Here is a 20,326-nt window from a genome sequence, read left to right on the forward strand (position 1 = left end):
TCCTGCTTGAGAATTATATAGTCCTCTTTTAACAGCATTGGTTCTTGTTGCCATTTGTCCTCCCAAAAGAGAGCAAGATCTCCTGCTTTGATTTCCCAGAAACTGTAGTCTTGTACTAGGCTTCTATTTTCCTAGGCTTTATTCCAGATGTAAGAGCCCTTTATGTTTCCAAACATTCTAATAAGATCATTTGTTTGCCATGAACTTGCATATTTTTCTTTTCTTTCCAATTTTTATCCCATTGAGATTCTGGTTCTTTAACCCATCTCCACCAGAGTTTGGCTCCTAGTACATTACTTAGAATTTCCTGATCATCTAAGCCTAGACCCCCGTGACTCTTAGGTTTGCAGATTTTATCCCAAGAAACAAGGGTCTATTTCTTCCTTGCACCAGAGAATGTCTCTCTAGATATTCCTGAATTGCTGTAAGACACCTTTGGGAGCTGGGAGGGCTGATAAAAAGAAAATCGGGATTGACTGTAGAATGGCTTTTGTTAGTATCAACCTATTTTCCAGGTTCAATGATCTGATAGTCCATATTTTAACTTTCTCTTGCACCTTGTTGAGCACCTGTTCCGAAATACTTTTGTGCAGGGGCCTGGCTGTAAGGGGAATTCCAAAATTCTTTGAAGGGATAGAATCCCTTTGAAAGCCATGAATTCTGGAGATATTTCTCTAAATTAAAATGTTGGTATTTAAGAAAAAAAAATTAGATTTGGAGAGATTAACTTCCATACTTGTAGCCAAGGGAAAGTTATTCAGGATTTGTTTGTATGCTGAAGCTTCCTTGACTGTAGGAATTCCATGCAGTATTGTATCATCCACAAATTGTTGGTGAGTCATTGTCTGACCATTCTCCATTAATTGAAGGCCCTTATTTTTTCCCAAGGGTTTAGGATGCTTTATGGCTATGCCCAATCCTTCCATCATGAGGATGAAGAGAAAACGAGAGAGTGGGTCGCCCTGCCTGAGGCCCCTAGAAGGAGTGAAGATATTTGAGGGAGATCCATTCACCAGAATAGAAAAGCTGGAAGAGGTAACTAGAGCCATAATGCATCTGACCCAGTTGTGATCAAACCCAAAAGCAGAAAGGATCCTCTTGATATAGATCAAGTTTACCTTGTCATAGGCTTTGGCAATATCTAATTGCATGATCATACTAGCCTTTTTTTTGTTGGTTAGCATGTGAACTGTCTCATGGACTAGAACAATATTATTAAGGATTTGTCTGCCTTCCACATAACCATATTGTTCACCTGAGATTAAAGAAGGAAGAAGAGGTTTGAGTTTTCTAGCCAATACCTTGGATATAATCTTATATACCACATTGCATAAAGAAATGGGTCTATACTTATCAGCAATCAGGGCTAAATCATGTTTAGGGATCGGAGAGATGAAGGAGGTGTTGAGGGCTCTTAGAATAGTCCTGCTTCTTCTGGAATCCTCCACAACATTCAGAATGTCCTTCTTGACAATGTTCTAGCAAGCCTTAAAAAAATCCACATTGAAACTATCTGGACCAGGATCTTTGCCATTTTGCATGTCTTTAATAACCTCACTGACTTCCTCTTCGCTAACTGGTTTGTTCAGTTCAAATTATCCTCTCTTGACACCAGCTTAGGGATATTTTTTGTAATTTCTATGATGGATTGCTCTCTGTCTGGATTATTTTCCTTAGTGATACTTCTAAAATGTTGAACGAACACATCTTCGATATTCTTATGAGAGATTTGGAGCTCTCCATTGTCATTCAATATCGAGGAGATTCTGTTGTGAGCTATACTAGCTAAGGTGGATCTATGAAAAAATTTAGTATTACATTCACCTTCTTTGAGCCATTGAATACGAGACTTTTGTCTCCAAAATATTTCCTCTTGTTTGCATAATTCCACCCATTCTTGATGGTATTTATTAGCTTGCTGACTTTTGACTTTATCAAAACCCTCTGCGATCAATGCTTGATTGAGTTCCTGTAGTTTGGTTTCCACTGCCTTTTTATACAAAAAAATGTTACCAAAGACCTTCTTGTTCCATTCTTTGAGCCTAAATTTAATATGCCGCAGTCTTTTGTGTAGGATGAACATATTAGTGCCCTAGATCTGCAGATCTTCAATCCACCATTTTTCGATGTTGCTGATGAAGTCTGGGTGGGAGAGCCAGATATTCTCAAACCTGAAGGGTTTATTCCTGGAGAATCAAACCCCTTGAGTTCTAATTGAATCGGCTAGTGATCATAACCGCTAAAGGGGAGAACTTTAGCTGTTATTTCTCTATTTGCTAGCATAAGCTCCTCTAAGGATAACAATCTGTCTAACTTGGAGGCTACCTGAGCCTCACCTCGTATTTTTTTGTTCCAAGTAAAAAGGTCATTATGCGTTGCCGAGTGTCATCATGGTGGTAGTTGACAAACTTGCCAAGTATGCACACTTTTGTACATTATCACATCCATTTAAAGCCAGTACAGTTTCTACTGCATTTATGGAAACAATTCAAAAGCTACATGGAAACCCAAAGATTATTGTAAGTGACAGAGATCCCATTTTCACTGGAAATTTTTGGACAAAATTATTTTCTTTTCTTGGTACTCAGTTAGCTCATAGCTCATCTTATCATCCTCAATTTGATGGGAAAACAGAGATAGTAAACAAATGTTTGGAAGGATATCTTTGTTGCTTTGTATCTAATAAACAGACACAATGGGTCAAATTGTTGCCTCTGGCTGAATGGTGGTATAACACTTCCATACAACAACAAAAATGACCCCATTTATGGCACTTTATGGGTATCAGCCACCATCCATCACATAATATTTAAGAGAAAATTCTAAGTTTCAAGTAGTGGAACATCACATTGAACATCAACAACAAGTCCTCCAACTCTTAAAGGATAACCTCGTGTTGGCACAGAATCGAATAAAACAACAGGCAGATCAACATCATAGCGAAAGAAGTTTTGATGTAGGTGATTGGGTATTCCTACGGCTACAACCAAATAAGAAAATGTCCCTCAAGCAAGCTAAGAAGGATAATAAATTATCACCAAAGTATTATGGTCCATACAAGGTGTTGCAAAAGATTGGTACTATGGCATACAAATTGGAGCTTCCTGCAGCTTCTCGATTGCACCCAGTTTTCCATGTTTCATGTTTAAAGAAGGTTATAGGCGACAAGCTCCTAGTTCAAACAATATTGCTAAAACTTGATGAGGAAGGAAAAATTATATTGGATCCGGAAGCAATCATAGAAACAAGAACTCGACAGCTACGAAATTGATCAATTTCAGAGTATCTTATCAAATGGAAGAACTTATCCACTGAAGACTCCACATGGGAGGATGAGAATTTTATACAGAAGCATCCAGAACTTCTCAAGCGTTTAGGACAACACTTTTTTGAAGGAGAGGGCATGTTTGGTCCCTATAATACTAGTGATTACCCCATTACTATTGTAGTTGTACCCCTTATTAATATTGTTGTGCCCCTATTATGCCCATATTGTTATTAGTGTGCCCCATAGAATCCCTCTATTGTTATTTTTGTTGCTTTATATTATTATTGTTAGGTCGGCTTGGTTATATTGTGACTCCTTAGACTCCTGTATATAGAAAGGAGGTTTTTTCATTTGAATCATCCAAGAATTGTTCATTTATGTAATGTAAAGGAGGTTTCCCCCTCGAAGAGGTTAAATTCTAAGGTGTTGATCTATCTTTTCTATCTTTTCTTGAGCTGGTTTCATAACAAATGTTTTCCATGTGATTGAAATGATAACTTAATTCAATTTATTAATATTTAAGGTTTAGTTTTATGGTATTTAGGGTTTGTTACAAAACCATAGAAAAAGGTTGTTGTCAAAGTCTAAAACATGAAAATGGTACTCTAGTTAATTGCTTCTCTTTTGATTATCGCACCTAAGCTTAAACTTTGAAGACTAGAGTTCAACTCCTTACTGAAAGTTTCTGATAAACATAGATTCTCTCTCTATGAAAATATGACAAACCTAGTTTGACACACACACGCACACACACACACACACAGATATATTTATGCTTGGTTATAGTTGTTGTTCAATATACTTGTGGTTATACTTGTTGTTCAATATACTTGATTATACTTGTTGTGCCAAGACCTACTGATGAGCTACTCAAATCATTAAAATTCTGAATGCATGGTGAAGCTGAGTGAAAACAACAGTGAATGATCATGGATGCAAACAGTGAGCTCAAGCTTCAGAAAATGGGAAAACAAGCATATGTGCGAAGTGAGTCACTACAATGGCAACCGTCAGTGTAGAAAGAATGATATGCATGCGACAATATTGAGATGAAATGAAAAATGAAATAGTGCTTCTACAAGCTAACATGCATCAAACTAACAAAAGGTGTTCAATGAAACCAAGAAAGCATCATTCACACAAAACAAAATATAAAAAGCAACGGAAAAGTAGCAAAAGACATGAAAATCATACTTACCCGGAAAAAATTGTGTTGAATGTGTCGAAGATTCCTAGTTGTGATGTGGAATATCAGAGCTTCAAAATCAATGTGAGTAATGAGCTCTACAACGTCGAATGAATAAGTTTGATAAGGATGAGGCTCATGATGCGCATGCCACAAATCTAAGAAAAAATGACACTTGGCGGGAGGTTCCAGAAACGACTTTTGCATGGAACCTACAGCTATTAAAAATTGCTCCCTAAAATATAGGGATGCTTTTTGATTTTCTTCTTTTCTCTTTTTCGGGAAAAGAAGCCCATGAATGAAAATAAATATTTCTCAGTCCTAGATGGAACCAATAAACCTGGGAGCACATGCAACAATCTACAAACCTGGAAATGATATTTTTCACAATTTTTGGGCCAAGAAAGTCTAGTTGTCCCTCATGCATTGCACAATTTTTTGACTGAATCCCTAGTTGTCAATCAGAATTACGCATTTTCTGTGATAAAGACCGGTATTGGGCTGAATTGCATATTTTTTAGAGGGAAGGTTGCATCACTGGATTGTGCATTTATTGAGCCTAGCAAGCATCCTAGATGGATTGCACAATTTATGGAGGGAAGGCTAGTTTTCCTCCAGAATTTCGTAATTTTCTAGGTGAGCACCTCAACCATAAAATGGTTGTCCCAGAGTGTTAGCATGTAGGTGGGAGGCAAACAAGTTAACCAACAGAGGCTGGTAAGCCATTGAAACTCAAGCTGAAGCATTTGTACTTTGACAGTGCAAGACATATTGCTAAGGTTGATTAATAGGGAAGCTCCAAAACGAAGTTAAGAAAAAATTTTAATTTTAATATCTTTAATTATTTTTTTAATTTTAATATTTTTTAATTAAGTAAGAGGAGCTTTGGTTCTTCTTTGTACACTTTTTTTTTATTAAAATTATATGAAGTGTTATGGTTTATTTATTTATTTATATATTATCTCTTCTAGTATGCCATGTGGGCTAACCAGAATTTGAAATCCAACGTGGATGTGGAGAAAGTAAGGAGCTTAAAAGAGGAAGGAGCATTGTTTGCATTTGGGTAATGTTTAGTGGAGATCCTATTGTTGATATTGGCACTCCCCTTCTACTTTATGTTTGAGAGCATAGAGATCAGCGTTGCACGAAGTGAGGGCAACACACTGGAGAGCTTTTTGGATGATGTTGTTACACGTGCTATGGTCTGTTTTCCATGATCCTCTCTATCGTTTTTTAGTAATGTACTTTTATGACATCTTAATAGTTTTCCACACTAGGTCTAAAAATATGTGTAACATGTCCAATTATTTTTAGTAGAGTATTTATGTTAAAAGCAAATTATATTTCCTTTTGAGTATTAGTATTTATCATTAAGATAATTTTCAATTTATTTTTTTACACGGTTGAACTTTATTGGTTGCATAAACTTTTCCTAAATACATCGTTCATTTTTAAAATTAGTTTTCATGCAAAGAAAAGTATATGAGCCGAAATAATTTTTTTAAACTTCTCAATTCAAGTTCAAGATATCTTTTATAAATTTGTGAAATGAAAGATGATAATAATAATAATTCATGGTTAGCTATTTTATATATTGTTTTTTATTTTGATAAAAAATATTTGAAATTTAATTGGTTGTGAAAATTTTAAGAAGATTTTATGAAGTTTGTTAACGTTTTTAAAAAAAAAATTAAACTAAATATTTAAAAAAAAGTAAATTGTTTTTTTTGTTTTTTTCTCTCTGATTGGTTGATGATTATTTTATGTGGGTTTTAAATTGAATTTTGTGATATAAAAATTGTATTATATGACACATACCCAAAAACCATATCTCATTTCAAACTCAAACTATATTATAAATATTTGAGAACCAAGGCTTTTCTGATTCATAATGAAGATGATGAATCCTACTCATTAACCACACACGGTTTTAGGGGGGCCAAAGTTTTCAACCCTCAAGTGTGGTTCATCATCAAGATATGGATGGAGGCATGATCTAACACTAAATAAATAATGTGGAGATGTTTCACACAATACAGAAATAAATGTTAAAAATTCAACAATATTAAGTAAAAAACGATAAAATAATAATTTAATATTATTCTATATAGTTAACTTCAATAAGTCAAAAAAACATAAAAACTAAAAGAATATATATATATATATATATAATTGAATAATTTTAAATAGAAAATTAAATTAGTAAAAAATAATAGAAATAATTATTGAAGTGGAAAGAATAAAAATACAAACAACCAAATAAATCATAATTATAGGGGAACGAAAATACTTAAAAAGAAAAATATATAGATTAATTAAATAATAAATAATCAAACATATAATAGAGTCAAATATATAATAATAAAAATTTTAATAATTTAATTAAAATAATGAAAAGAGACATTAAAACAAATTTAAAGTAATAATAGTATTAAAAATATACTGAAGGAAATTAGAACGATAAAAGTGAGGAGAGTTAAAAATAAGTAAAGTAACCTCAAACAAATAACAATAATAATAATAAATATTAGTAATATGATGATGATGATGATGATGATGATGATGATGATGATGATGATGATGATGATGATGATGATGATGATGATGATGATGATGATGATGATGATGATGATGATGATGATGATGATGATGATGATGATGATGATGATGCCAAACTTTAGTATATCATACCTAAAGAAACAAATTATTTAGTTTGATTTAGGATTTTATTCCTATGCTCAAAAAGATTGGAGAGAAGCCTCCCGAACTCACTTTAATTTTGACATTATAAAAGGTTAGGAAAGACAGTATTGCAACAAACATTTTGAAGTGAGATCTAATGTGGTTGTACGTGGGGCACTCTGAGAGGAAGTGTTTTTCATCCTTGATGTTTGTATTCTCACAGAGATGGCAGAACCTTTCCATCCATGGTGTTCTAGGAACTGCCCAATCACCTATTTCACTATGGAGCTCATGAGAATTTGTTTTAATCTTGGCTATATTATTTTTCTTCTTTAAGCTAGTTCAAACATAGAGATAATTTTGATCTTCTAGGGTGGGGTTGATGACCTCCTTATAATATCTTAATTTTCTTTTAGCTGCTAAATCTTTCTCACACCACATTTTTTCTTTAAACTTAGAAGTAACAATATTTTTAATGTTATTAATGTTTTGCAATGAAACATTCTCGTCGATCTCCCAGTGGTTTAACCAGGCCCTGGTGTCTTTATACCAACCTCGTTTGAGCCTTAGGTGGTTTTGGCTGGAATTTAAAGCTAACTTAGGAAGTCTATGGTCCCCTGTGTTATTGAGTTTGTGCTTGTACAACAGAAGCCTAGTCATAGCTAGGCTCTTGATAGGGGAAAGGCCCACTTCTATAAGGAGAATAGGATAGGGTGTGTTTCTTTTAATTTTGAGGTTATACATTATAAAATGCTTCTGGATTTGCTAAATATTTCTCCAGGATTCTCTAGATATGCTACAACCCCAAACCTCACATCCATATAAGATAACCGGAGTGACTAAAGTTTAAAAGAGGAACTTCTTTCTATCCCACATTACTAGGTTTGCCATTTTACAATTATTTTCAAGACCAAAATAATATTTTCATCCCCCATTAATCCTTTCCTCAATGCTACAGTTCGAGTTGAGCTTGTGATGAATATCAATTCCTAGGTACTTCTAGGAAGGCACTTCCTCCAAGTTACTATTGTCATACATAAAATTAGCTTAAGCGCCCTTCTTGGATTTGATAATCATAGCTTTTTTTTGTGAGTGTTAACAATCATACCCATGGTAGAGTAGAAATCCTTAAGAAGTATAAGTTGCTTATCAGGATCATATGGGCACCTTGCGAGAATAATATCCTCAGCTTAGAGAAGAAGGATGATGATTATCCTATCTAAGATCATGCTAGCACATCCTGCTTCCTCTGAATAACCTTCTAGTTTGCCGATGTAAATGCCAAATAGGGTAGGGGAGAGGGGGAAACCTTGTTTAACTTGGATGTTACACTTAATATCTTTCGACCACCCCTCATTACTCTTTAGCTTGGCAATTATATTCTCGTATAACCTTATAGCGACAACTCTAAACTCAAAAGGAACCTTTAGCTCTTCTAATTTGTTCCAAAGGTTATTTCTAGGAACCATATCAAAAGCCTTTCTAAAGTCCACAAAGTAACAAAAGACATTGGATTATCATTCCGGTGTTCCTCCACAATGATCCTAAGTGTAACGAGGTGGTTTGTTGTTGAGTGATGCTTTCTAAAACCCGCTTGGCCTTTAGCCTACTGACCTTCACTTTCAAGCCATATGCTAAACTTCAATTCCAAAATAATACCATATAACTTGGCTAGGAGAGGGTTGATCATAATTGTCCAATAATTAGAGGGGTTATTTGTATCCCCACTTTTAAAAATAGGGATAATGAGGCTTTGATTCCATGGTTTAGGGAACCCTTTCTTGACCGCTTGATTGCAAATCTTGTGAATGTGGGGGATGAGGAAAGGACCTCGAATTTCTAATATTTCCACCTAGTAACCTTCAATGTCCTTAGCTTTCCCATTAGCCAAGCGATTAACCCCAAAATCAATGTCGTCTAATGAGAAAAGGAGCCCCTAGTAATTTGTAAGATGTGTTCCATGTCGCTACGTTCTTCCGTTCCACAAAGTCTTCTCCTTTTTCAATCACCTCAACCTGATCTTTACTATCTTCTGTGAGATTATTGATTGCTTCAACTACTTGTTGGATAGTTGTGATATATGTGGACCCTCGAGGTACTGCACTCAAGGATTTGAACAGACTATCTGTAACTTGACTCAGCAAGCTATCATTTCTTAATCAGACTCATCAACCAAATCCATGAATTCATATGCCTAAAAGTATGCTTTTAAAGAACTCCCCCCCTCAGCGTGAGACAATCAGAATCTTGAAAGGTTTTAGCTGTTGGCACCAGTCCAGAGTCACTCGAGACAAAGTGTGAGCTAGAGTATTAATGCCAGCTACAGATAATATTGAGCACTGACTGAAATCAACAAAACTTAGTAAATGAGCCTTTCGAACAAATGATCTCAATCCAACATCTAGCAGGCGATATGCACCCTTTAGAAAGAGGTGAGTTAAGCAAGGCAAGCCTATAAAAGCATGAGAAAAGGTAGCTTGCAATAAATGATATGAAAAAGTACATCCACACATGCCCAATTATAGTACCTCTAGATTATTTGTTGAACATTCTGCAATGATCTTGGTAAGCTCTTCCTCTGGACCTATAAGAGAGCAGTCTGGAATGAAAATTTGTATTGGAGGCCCTGTAATGAATAATCCTAAGGTTCGAGAAGTCATTTTATGCAATACATAAAAAGAAGTACATATTTTGTTCTTAGTTGAACCAGGAATTCCTTCCAGCATCTCAATATGTTCAACATGTTTAAATATAAATCATATAGCCAATGAGGTATAACTTAGGTCACAAAGTCTTTGTCTCGGGAAGGTTTCCATTCATTAACTAAAGAAACAAGTCAAAAAGTTTTTCTAAGAGCATTGGGTTGGGACCTTTGCTGAGAAGATGATGGTTCACCATTTTGAGAATTAAAATATGCAAAATATGAAGCCCGCCTTCGAGTTGTCAAAAGAAACCTCTCTCTCGATGTAATTATATTTTTATTCTAAGGAGGACCATTCTCTTCAAGTACATTTTGTTCAACGACATTAGCATTGGACATCATCTCCAATAGGGTCAATTTGAATTGCAGATGGAACAATTTCATTATTCTCCATTAAGTCCATTTGGTGAGAAGATGCAATTACAATAATTCCTTCTTCTGCATCATTAACTAATAGTTAAAGATGAAATCGCATAATTGGCAGTTGTCATAAGTTCCTCATTGAGCAAAGCCACGACATATAGCACTCACACTATTTGTCAGGGTCCCTCAGTCAATCCATATATACTTCAGACTCGCCAAAGATAAAGACGAGAAACAAGAAACGTTGATAAAAAAATTCCATGTGTTGATTTTTTTGTTAAGCTCCATTGATTTTACACAAAAGCTACCTTGATTTATGGAATTGCAACTTTTCTTAACTTATGGAAACCAACTGCAGTAGTTTCCTTAAGTTAAGAAAATCAACTGCAATTACTAAATTTATAATTGGCAGCTACTGAAGTGGTCCATCACTTGGTCTGATCTCTACATTGATTTGTGGTTTTTCTAACACATAGCTTTTAGAAGCTTGATGGAAGCTTAGCTATATGTTCATCTATTTGGTCCCCAAGCTCATCTCTCAATCCCCTTCAGTTCTACACCATCTAGCTGAGATAGCAGAGCTTGGAAGTGCCTTCAGAGTTCTTGTGTTCTTTTTCTTTTGCTTGGATTGAATCTAGAGTGCAGAAGAAGTAGCAGGCAAGTGGAATGTGGCCTTCATCAAAACATCACCAATGGCTGGAGGTAACTCGTATTCCTGGGTATTAAGTTTCAGTTTTCAGTTCTTTCCGCATGCAGAATCACTGTTTAAGTTTATTAGTTTTCTAACAGTTGGTATCAGAGCATTTATTTACCTCTGCCTTGGTGTGGATTCGAATATTTTGAAGTGATTTTTTCATTTATTCGAATCGCTGATGTTGTTTCTGCTGCTTCAATGCTTTCTCCATTGTTGCTCTGTAGTTTCGTTTACAACCACTGCGTTATTTTCTTAAGCTCTTCCATGGTCGACAGTTGATTGTGAATCTTTGGTGGTATTGACATTCGGAGCATTATTAAACTGAATCTGCGGAATTTTGGAGCCTTACCCATTTTGGTTATCAGGGTTTTGGAAGGCTTTTCCGTATTGGGTGATTCTATTTGGGTGCTAGAGTTCATTAATATTTTGAATTTTTTCGCCAAATTGTTTGCCAAACACGTGTTTAATTCGATAATCCCTCCAATTCGGGAAATAACCCCTCAATTTCAATTTCTCTACTAGTATCTCCATATTTAACTTAGTTTAGCACAATAGAAGGCATGACTGCCGTGATCAATTTTCTGGAAGTCCGGAAATCGTCTTCCTTTTCTGTTTTGTGGTAACGATCGCAAAAACTACTCCCTTGATTTTTTTATTTTTTTTCTTTCCTGCAAACTCCATTTACAAGCATAAAACAGAGCATCTGATTCTGTATTTATATTTCATAATTGAATCTTGTCCTTGAGGTTGTGGGACCAGTAGGATTGCTTCATTTAAAGCAAATAAAGTGTCAGTACTGGCTGGGAGTTTTCTTGATTTATAAACATTTATGTTCTGTTTGTAGTTTTAGGGAAACAGTTAATGTTAAATAATCGGCCGTTAGCAGCTCACCTACCTGTGATTTTGCATTCTTTTTTTTGTGCAAATGCTTTCTAAAGAAGAACAATACTTAGGTTCTATTTTATTCTTATAAAATGACCGAAACTCAATCTTTCGAGTGAATGCACTTTAAGGCAGAATAGTGCTTATCAATAATACATCACACTCTTTCCTTGGATGTTCTGATTTATGTTTATAAATGGACTGGATGCCATCCTTTTGTGTAAACGGAGCAGTTTTGAAGCAAAAAATTGAAGCACTTAATCCGCAAAATGTAAATTCCCGATAAGATGCCAGTTTCAAGCCTAGTTAGTTAAAATAAAATATAAACAATTATGTGATGAAATTTGTATGAATCTTAAAGTAATATATCATCACATAAAATCTTTAATATTTGATAATAAGGAAAAGGGGCAAACTCCGAGTTTCCCCAAATCCACAATAATTGGACTTGAATATTCGGTCGTAGCATCATTTGGACTTTGATGGCATACGTAGCATCATACATAGCTATATGAAATTTGATAACATAATGGGTTAATTTCGTTTTCCCTATGTGAGTAATTTCGGCTTGTCTTGATTTTTTGTTTGCATGCATATCTATAGGCCAGAATTTATATTTTTCGTCATTTCTGGTTTACAAACACTTTAGAACTCTGCATATGTATTCGGTTGTTGGCCTGTGTGTTTTTGAGGAGTTTCGAGGCGGGCTACTCAAATGAACTTGAGGGTTTGTGTTTTTCGTTTGAGTTTTTTTGGCCTCTGGTTCATTAACTTAAGTACTAGTTTCTTCATTTTAGAAACAGGATTCTCTGAATTCTATCAGATTTAAGCTATTTTTGCCCATTAGAATTTTCTAAAGGGAGAGGCTAAGGCTGTGATGGGGAAGATCTCCAGCGTTTTATTGACGGCTATGTCGCCGTTCCTGAGAATCTAGCAGCCGCAATGAAGCCCGTCGTATGATGTATTGGCATTGCCATATGTGGTGAAAGGAGGTCGACGGGTCGAATCCTCCGACCGATGTTCCTCTTGCATTTTGCAACGCATTATATATATCATATATTTAATGATTGGCATTAAAGTTTGTTTATCGTATAATATATGGTTACGATATTAATAAGGTCGTTGCGATATGGCTATGATATTGTTCAGAACCTTCGATTCATCACTTGACACATGTTTAAACTCCGACGGTTAAAATTAACCCCAATTTTAGCCTATATAAGAGTTTAGTTTTTGTTTTGAATATTTCGAATTTGCAGTTTTTGTTTGCAAATTAAAAGAAATAGTTTATGCATTCTTAAATATTTCAATATTTCAATATTTGAATATTTGAAATAGTTTAGTCCTTGAATATTTCAAATTTGCAGTTTTATTTCCAAATTGTTTAGAGCCCATTTTGTAATTAATTTACGAATTAGTCTTAAATAAATTATGGGACAGTTAGACTAAGGAATGTAAATTTGATTTTGCTGGAAAAATATTACAGTTATATGGAGTTTATTAAAATGTCATCTTGACTTACTCCTTTCAGTAAACATTATTTTTCTCTCTGGTTAACTTTTTTTTATGCAACAAAATAATGTCTAGTGATCCATATGATTTTAATTAATTAGAGAATAGCCACAACATCTTTAATTAAATAAAATTATATATTGATTGGCAAGATCACATTAAGATTATTTAGACATTAAATTGTAATTAATTACACTGAATATAATAAATTTTATCCCACATGAATTTTTATTATATTTATGTGATTAATTAGGATAAAATTTCATAACCTACCCACAGGAGTTATGAATTAATAAGTTTTATCATAAAGTTTTATTGAATCTGTTTGAATTGAAAATTTAGCCCACAGGCAATTTTCATGTCATTTGATTCAATTCTTTTTAGCATGTTTTACATTGGTAAAACATGAAAGTTCATAAAGTTTTATTGAATCTATTTGAATCAAAAATTTAGCCCACAGGAAATTTTCATGTCATTTGATTCAATTCTTTTTAGCATGTTTTACATTGGTAAAACATGAAAGTTCATAAAGTTGTATTAAATATGTTTGAATTGAAAATTTAGCCCACATGCAATTTTCATGTCATTTGATTCAATTCTTTTTAGCATGTTTTACATTGGTAAAACATGAAAGTTTATTAAGCCTCAACATAAGCATGTGATTCTTTATTTTGATGCAATAGTACAACCTGCAAATTTCTCTGAAATTCGTTCTGACATTCCCGAACTTGAGGAAGTAATCTCGTTTGTTTGTTATGAATCTGATATGGTTAATGTTAATATTAACACATGGTGGATTGATTTTGGATCAACAATTCACATTTCGAATTCCTTGCAACATTTGCAGAACCTAAGGAAGCCAGTGGGAAGTGAGAAAAGCATCTTATCAGGAAACAAGATGGGCTCGCATGTAGAAGCTATAGGAACATGTTATTTAACTTTAAGTATTGGTTTGTTTTGGAGTTAGAAAAGACCTTTTATGTTCCAAGTTTTTCTAGAAACTTGATTTCAGTTTCAAGGCTTGTACCTTTTGGATATTCCTTAATCTTTTCAGAAAAATCTTTCAGTCTATTCTATAAATCTGATTATGTTGGGAATGGTATTTTGTCTAATGGTCTTTACTGCATTAATTTACAAAACAAAGTCACATATGATTCAATGCATGTTCACACTGGCACTAAAAGATGTGTTATTAATGAAGATTCCTCTAAATTATGGCACCTGAGACTAGGTCATATCTCCTTGAATATTTCAAATTTGCAGTTTTATTTCCAAATTGTTTAGAGCCCATTTTGTAATTAATTTAAGAATTAGTCTTAAATAAATTATGGGACAGTTAGACTAAGGAATGTAAATTTGATTTTGCTGGAAAAATATTACAGTTATATGGAGTTTATTAAAATGTCATCTTGACTTACTCCTTTCAGTAAACATTATTTTTCTCTCTCGTTAAGTTTTGTTTATGCAACAAAATAATGTCTAGTGATCCATATGATTTTAATTAATTAGAGAATAGCCACAACATCTTTAATTAAATAAAATTATATATTGATTGGCAAGATCACATAAAGATTATTTAGACATTAAATTGTAATTAATTACACTGAATATAATAAATTTTATCCCACAAGAATTTTTATTATATTTATGTGATTAATTAGGATAAAATTTCATAACCTACCCACAGGAGTTATGAATTAATAAGTTTTATCATAAAGTTTTATTGAATCTATTTGAATTGAAAATTTATCCCACAGGCAATTTTCATGTCATTTGATTCAATTCTTTTTATCATGTTTTACATTGGTACAAACATGAAAGTTCATAAAGTTTTATTGAATCTCTTTGAATTGAAAATTTAGCCCACAGGCAATTTTCATGTCATTTGATTCAATTATTTTTAGCATGTTTTACATTGGTAAAACATGAAAGTTCATAAAGTTTTATTGAGTCTGTTTGAATTGAAAATTTAGCCCACAGGCAATTTTCATGTCATTTGATTCAATTCTTTTTAGCATGTTTTACATTGGTAAAACATGAAAGTTTATTAAGCCTCAACATAAGCATGTGATTCTTTATTTTGATGCAGTAGTACAACCTGCAAATTTCTCTGAAATTCGTTCTGACATTCCCGAACTTGAGGAAGTAATCTCGTTTGTTTGTTATGAATCTGATATGGTTAATGTTAATATTAACACATGGTGGATTGATTCTGGATCAACAATTCACATTTCGAATTCCTTGCAAGGTTTGCAGAACCTAAGGAAGCCAGTGGGAAGTGAGCAAAGCATCTTATCAGGAAACAAGATGGGCTCGCATGTAGAAGCTATAGGAACATGTTATTTAACTTTAAGTATTGGTTTGTTTTGGAGTTAGAAAAGACCTTTTATGTTCCAAGTTTTTCTAGAAACTTGATTTCAGTTTCAAGGCTTGTACCTTTTGGATATTCCTTAAACTTTTCAGAAAAATCTTTCAGTCTATTCTATAAATCTGATTATGTTGGGAATGGTATTTTGTCTAATGGTCTTTACTGCATTAATTTACAAAACAAAGTCACATATGATTCAATGCATGTTCACACTGGCACTAAAAGATGTGTTATTAATGAAGATTCCTCTAAATTATGGCACCTGAGACTAGGTCATATCTCCATAGATAGAATTAAAAGATTGGTAAATGAAGGAATACTTAATACTCTAGATTTTACTGATCTTGAGACTTGTGTGGACTGCATAAAGGGAAAGCAGACCAACAAGTCAAAGAAAGGTGCCAATAGGAATTCAGACATATTAGAAATCATACATACTTACATATTTTATTGTCCATCTCACAGCACTAGGATTGTAGAATCAAGAAATGCAAAGTTTCTTGAAAATGACTTGATCAGTGGGAGCGATCAAACCAGAAACATAGTTTCTGAGAAAGATCATTCAGAATCTCAACTTTCCACTTCAAGTGATAGATTGGTTATTATTCATAGCACCCCTCAAGTACGAACTGGTGTTGAACAACCAATTGTTGAAGTTCCACAAGATGCTGACGATATTCTAGTAGATCAAGGAGTTCAAGAGTTGCCAAGAACTTTTGAACAACAAGTTGAACCACATACTTCTCAGGAAGATGATGGTACAACATTAAGAAGATCTACTAGACCTAAGAGATCAGCAATTCCTAATGATTATGTTGTGTATATACAAGACCTGACATTGCATTTGTTGTGGGAATGTTGGGACAATATCAGAGTGATCCAGGTTTAGACCACTGGAGAGCTGCAAAGAAAGTAATGAGGTACCTTCAAGGGACCAAAGACTACATGCTTATGTATATCCTGTTTGAGGCTGCTTTACATGGTGTATGGCTTAAGAATTTCATTTCTGGGCTTAGAATTATGGATTCTATATCTAAGCCATTGAGAATATATTGTGATAATTCAGCTACTGAAAGTGGGAGTCGAAATAAACACATCGACATTAAGTATTTAGCTATAAGGGAACGTGTTAAAGAAAATAAAGTGGTCATTAAGCACGTCACCACTGAGTTAATGATCGTTGATCCTTTGACTAAGGGCATGCCACCGTTTAAATTCAAGGATCATGTATTGAATATGGGACTTGGTTCCATTATGAAGTTTTTCATTGTATGGACAATGATATTTTAATGAAATTCTTAATTATTGTGATGTTTTTTCTCATATTTATGTGCACTTTAAGTTGATTTGAGAAAATTCATTTAAGAAGGACCAAGAATAAACATAAGGTTTATTCATTAAGATATTGTTGCCACATAAATTATAATAAGAATAAATGCATAGTAATACATGGAAGATAATACTCGTCATTAGAGGACTTATCGCCATGATTCATGTATCTATTACTTAATACAGATTATCAATGGTTTTTAAGTTGAGACATTAAGTTTGGAAGTATGGACCAAGTGGGAGAATGTTAAGCTCCATTGATTTTACACAAAAGCTACCTTGATTTATGGAATTGCAACTTTTCTTAACTTATGGAAACCAACTGCAGTAGTTTCCTTAAGTTAAGAAAATCAACTGCAATTACTAAATTTATAATTGGGAGCTACTGAAGTGGTCCATCACTTGGTCTGATCTCTACCTTGATTTGTGGTTTTTCTAACACATAGCTTTTAGAAGCTTGATGGAAGCTTAGCTATATGTTCATCTGTTTGGTCCCCAAGCTCATCTCTCAATCCCCTTCAGTTCTACACCATCTAGCTGAGATAGCAGAGCTTTGAAGTGCCTTCAGAATTCTTGTGTTCTTTTTCTTTTGCTTGGATTGAAGCTGGAATGCAGAAGAAGTAGCAGGCAAGTGGACTGTGGCCTTCATCAAAACATCACCAATGGCTGGAGGTAACTCATATTCCTGGGTATTAAGTTTCAGTTTTCAGTTCTTTCCGCATGCAGAATCGTTGTTTAAGCTTATTAGTTTTCTAACATTTTTATGGGTTCGAACTACGAAAATAAAAAGAGAATATTGACTCGGCTCAACAGTGTTTTTCTAACCAACTCCATATAGAAAACACCTTTCCACATAAAAATACATGAATGTTATGAGATGTGATTTAAATTAAATGTTTGTTTGCTTGAAGCTAATTTCGCTTATCTAATAAATCAACGGGTGAAGTACAATTTGAATTGAATGTTGCAATAATGAACTTAAATGTCACTAAGAGATCCAATAGATATGTCGTTAATGTTGCGAGTGTGAAAAAGTAAATCATTTGCATTCAAAGGATTTCAGTTAATTATAACTGTCAACCGGAGGAAGTGATGTATATTGATATTTTTTAAAGAATCAGATACATATGCGTAATTATGATTTATTTGGTGGAATTGTTTCTTGTGGCGATCCAATGGATTTGTTGTTAATGTTAAAAATGTAAATCATTGGCATGGTAAAAATGTAAATATTTTTCATTCCAATGCTGAGAGCTACCCAGGCCTGTGTCATCGATTTAAATTTTTTTATCAAAAAAAAGTCAACACATCTACTTCCAAAACCTTCAGCTAAATATTTTATTTATTGTACAAATAAAATTTAGCTGATAATTAAGTAAAAATAAGATAATAAACATTCAAGAATTTTTATGAAACCAATCTCAAATATTTTATAATGAGTATTTAACTTTTATTCAATTTTAAGATTACTATTTAGTTGTGAAACACAAATATTTTATCTGATTGATTCAAAGTCAAAGTCATAAAAATTGTAAAGATATGTCATATTGAATATTGGTATAAAATACATTTAAATATTTAGTATTGATAATTAATATTCTAAAAATATATATTCAAAAAATTGGAAACCCCGTGAGAGGTAGTATTTGTAAGATTTTCAGGTTACTTCATCATAAATTATTATAATAATAACAACGCTATATAGTTAGCATTTTCTTGCTTAGTTTAATAAAGTATTGTAATATCATGAAGTGGTGTATGTACTCCAAGCAATAACAAAAATGTAAAATAAGTTATATGAAGATTTGTTTAACAATTAATTTTTTTTAATATAATTAAACATTTGTTTGGTAGATAAAGGTTATATATATATATTTATAGATATAGATATATAATTGACATTGAAGAAAATGATAACTAGTTAATAATTATTTATTTAATATTGAATGATGATAATTTTTTTTAATATAATGCTCATATTATAGTACACATTTCATGTCATTAGAGTATAGATTGATATAACGAGAGTTGTACAAATGTTATTTTTACATATTTTTTTCAAATTTACATTTTTCAATTATTTTTTTTTGTAAATTAAAAAATAAAACCAATAAATTACATTGTAATTAATATATAATGTTATTTTTAAAATTATTTATATTTATTATTCATAGTAATTAGTGATATATTATATAGTAATTAATAATAGAGTACATAAAAGTCAATTCTTGCCATCATTGCAAAATAAGAGGGTATACATTTCAACCAATCACATTTGAGATAAATAGAAATAAATTTTATTTAAAAATAATAAATTTAATTTCATAATGCTAAACTTTGAATAGATTTTAAATTAAAAAAAAAATAGCAGCAAATCAAGAAAAAAATAATAATAATACGTATGGAAATATTTTAATAATATCTAACCAAAGAAAAAATATAAATGTATGGTCATTGAATCGTGCATACTTATCAAATTTGACAAAGCATTAAATCTAAAATCATGTGTTATTAAACAATTAGCTTTGCAAAGACTAACCATGCATTAGTGATAAAATTACTTGGAATTTGGAAACAAAATAGATATGTGACATAATAGTGTCCAAGTTATTATTGTAGGGAGAAATTATATACTAAAAATAGAGTAAAAAGACGAGTTATGTCTCTCTCTAGAGATAATAGAGATGTGACATAATAGTGTACAATTTATTATTGTAAGGAGAAATTATATACTAAAAATAGAGTAAAAAGACTAGTTATGTGTATATAATAAAAAACACGAAAATCAATGTCGTCTAATGAGAAAAGGAGCCCCCAGTAATTTGTATTTTTGTTGTTCCTTTTTCAAAAGGAACAACATTTGCTTGTTTTTTTGTTTCTGCTGTTCCTTTTCAAAAGGAACATCATTTCTGAGTTTTTGTTGTTCCTTTTCAAAAGGAACAACATTTGTGAGTTTTTGTTGTTCATTTTCAAAAAGGAACAACATTTGTGAGTTTTTGCTGTTCCTTTTCAAAATGAACAGCGTTTCTGAGTTTTCGTTGTTCTTTTTCAGAAGGAACAACATTTGTGAGTTTTTGCTGTTCCTTTTCAGAAGGAACAACGTTTGTGAGTTTTTGTTGTTCTTTTTCAGAAGGAACAACGTTTGTGAGTTTTTGCTGTTCCTTTTCAAAAGGAACAACATTCGTGAGTTTTTGTTGTTCCTTTTCAAAAGGAACAACATTCGTGAGTTTTTGCTGTTCCTTTTCAAAAGGAACAACATTCGTGAGTTTTTGCTGTTCCTTTTCAAAAGGAACAAAATTTGTGAGTTTTTGTTGTTCCTTTTCAAAAGGAACAACATTCGT

This window comes from Pinus tabuliformis, chromosome 2_1 (assembly GCF_031772625.1).
Source record: "Pinus tabuliformis cultivar Carrire ecotype Pingquan chromosome 2_1, CPIR1, whole genome shotgun sequence".
Classification (NCBI taxonomy): Eukaryota; Viridiplantae; Streptophyta; class Pinopsida; order Pinales; family Pinaceae; genus Pinus; species Pinus tabuliformis.